Source organism: Tenrec ecaudatus, chromosome 2, assembly GCF_050624435.1.
Source record: "Tenrec ecaudatus isolate mTenEca1 chromosome 2, mTenEca1.hap1, whole genome shotgun sequence".
Taxonomy (NCBI): domain Eukaryota; kingdom Metazoa; phylum Chordata; class Mammalia; order Afrosoricida; family Tenrecidae; genus Tenrec; species Tenrec ecaudatus.
In genome coordinates this window covers 136884654-136887540 of record NC_134531.1, presented here as the reverse complement: position 1 = coordinate 136887540, position 2887 = coordinate 136884654, and the positions used below count along the sequence as shown (strand labels likewise).

The 2887-nt window shown below is 45.2% G+C and overlaps 1 pseudogene; it reads left to right on the top strand.

Moving 5' to 3' along the window:
- Nucleotides 1-1941: 1941 nt before the first annotated feature.
- On the top strand, nt 1942-2491 carry LOC142440988 (peptidyl-prolyl cis-trans isomerase A pseudogene; annotated as a pseudogene).
- Nucleotides 2492-2887: the final 396 nt, after the last annotated feature.

Here is a 2887-nt window from a genome sequence, read left to right as displayed (position 1 = left end):
CTGCCCTCTACCTTTACGGGGACCAATCAGCCCCATTGTGGGCAAATGTCAGAGTTCGCTTAGGGCAGTGCCCACTGTTAATCCTGGTGCACATAAAATAGCAATTACAGGAGTCTTAAGAGATGCTGGGGCCCACTTCAGAAACTTGTTCCTTATGGTCGTGGTAAAGGGTATGTCCTCAGGACACCCCCTTTTTGGGTCTATGGGAATATCTTGATAGATCCATTCTAACATACCAATTTCTCTAAGCTTTTGGATGCCTTCCTCTACAGTGTACCAAGGTAGGTCAGGTACTTCAGGTTGGTCTAATCTAGGCCCTCTGGCAGTCCATGCTTCATTGAACCAACCAAATAAAGAATTAGATCCTTTTTCAGCCTGTCTCGCAGAGACATTGAAAGAAGAGTCTGTGCTTAAGGGTCCCATATCCAGAAACTCAGACCGGTCTAATATGACATTTCGTGCACCAGTATCCCACACCCTGAGTAACCATTCCCAGGGGCATTCTCCAGGCTTTTCCTTGTACATATTTGAAAACTCGAACAGGTCTTTATGTGTGTAGCGCGCTTCTTCTTGGATAATCATCTCAACCTCACCTTTAGGGGGTTTCTGAGACTTAATTTTAGTGACAGGTCTAGTGGAAATAATGGGTGGTGAGGGTGTTTCCTGGGTGCTCTCAGCAATATCTTGCGAGGCATCTTCCTCAGGTAATGCTACTGATGCAGCCCCACCTGGCATATCAACTTGAATCGTTTGGCTAATCTGCTCAGGTGGTTCTAAGGGCTCAATATCCTCTTCTTCTGGATCATCAGCCCATATGTTCCCATCCCATGTTTCAGGGTCCCAACTTTTCCCAATTAATGCCTTTTCTTTGGTTTCAGACACTACTCTAGATCTGCAATTCAGCTGCCGTTGTAATTCAGCCACTCGTATAATGAGACTCTGGACCTGCTTCTCAGCATTGTCAGCTCTTTTACTAGAGGAGAGAAGGCTCTCCTTTGTAGCACAGATGGAAGTTTTCAAATCTGTTAGTCTGTACCCGAGGTGTGCTTTTGAGACTCTGAGATCATCCCTCTCCTTAATCACACTTTCCATTGTATGAAGGACCAGCCAACCAGCTTCCCTATACTTGTCATTATCACAAAACTCCTGGAAAATATCAAACATACGATTACCTAGAGCATCTCCTTTATCCAACACGTCATCTGCTGGTGGTGCTACTTTAGGTATTATCTTTGCTATTTCACACCATGGATTAGTAAGGGTAGCAGACGTATCCACATCAAGACTAAATAGATTGGAAAGCCAATTTAAGAAACCCATATTTATGGATTATTTCTCTAGAAGCACTCCTGGTACCAAAATGTGTTGGACAGGGTTCTCTAGAGAGACAAACCAGATTGCTAGTAATTATATATAAATATATTTATAAAGATAGATATATAAAACAAGAAATGAACCGTTAAATTATATACAGATAGATAATACAAGAAATTAACAGTCAAATTATAAAGTAGTGAGACACTAGCAGTCCTTTAAGGCTTGAGAGCCGCCAGTTGCCAGTCCCTTTCTGTAGAGAGAGTTGGGCTATATATACCCAGGCAGCAAACAGCAAGGCAGGTCACCAACTGTCGGTCCCCAGCTCCAGAGATGAACATTCCAATCATGTGGGATTAAAGGGACCTCAACTTACCGCAACACAGTCCACAGGCTAGGCATCCCACAGGTAGTGTACCCCTTCAAATTGAGGCACAGAACAAGCAAGGCGAGGCTCACCGAGCCATTTATCCCTCCGCCCTTCAGTTAATCCTACTTGTGTTTATCAGCCAGGCTGGCACAATAAACTATCGCAATAAGCAAATGTGGTGAAGAAAGCTGATGGTGCCCGACTATCGAAAGATAAAGCGTCTCCCGCTTTGCAGACGCCGCCGCCTGAATCTGTAGTCTTGTCTGGTCCTGCTGTGCCCAGCCATGGTCAACCCTACTGTGTTTTTCGACATAGCCGCCAATGGCGAGCCCCTCGGCTGCGTCTCTTTCGAGCTATTTGCAGACAAAGTTCCAAAGACAGCAGAAAACTTCCGCGCTCTGAGCACTGGGGAGAAAGGTTTTGGTTACAAAGGTTCCTGCTTCCACAGAATCATTCCAGGGTTTATGTGCCAGGGTGGTGACTTCACACACCATAATGGCACTGGTGGCAAGTCCATCTATGGAGAGAAATTTGAAGATGAGAACTTCATCCTGAAGCACAGAGGCCCTGGCATCCTGTCTATGGCAAATGCTGGACCCAATACGAACGGTTCCCAGTTTTTTATCTGCGCCGCTAAGACTGAATGGTTGGATGGCAAGCACGTGGTCTTCGGTCAGGTGAAAGAAGGCATGAACATTGTGGAAGCCATGGAGCGTTGTGGTTCCAAGAATGGCAAGACCAGCAAGAAGATCACCATTGCTGACTGTGGACAACTTTAATTAAATGTGATCAGAATTTTCTGTTTTATCTTAAGCACCAGACCATTCCTTGTGTAGCTTGGGAAACCACCCTTCTATTCCCCATGTGCTTGCAGTATCATGTAATCTTGTGCTCTCACTCCAGTTCTTCGAGTTTCCTACTTTCCTTATTCCCCGAGTCCAGCTGGAAAGCAGAGTTAAGTTGATGATTATGAAATAAAAGATAAACAAACAAAAAAAGATAAGGCATCTGGGGTCTTAAAGGTTTGAAGATCAACAAGCCGCCATCTAGCTGAGAAGCAACAAAGCCCACATGGAAGAAGCCCACCAGCCTGTGTGATCACCAGGCAGGGATCAGGTATTAGGCATCAAAGACCAAAAAATCATATCATTGTGAATGAGGGGGAGTGCGGAGTGGGGACCCAAAGCCCATCTGTAGGCCACT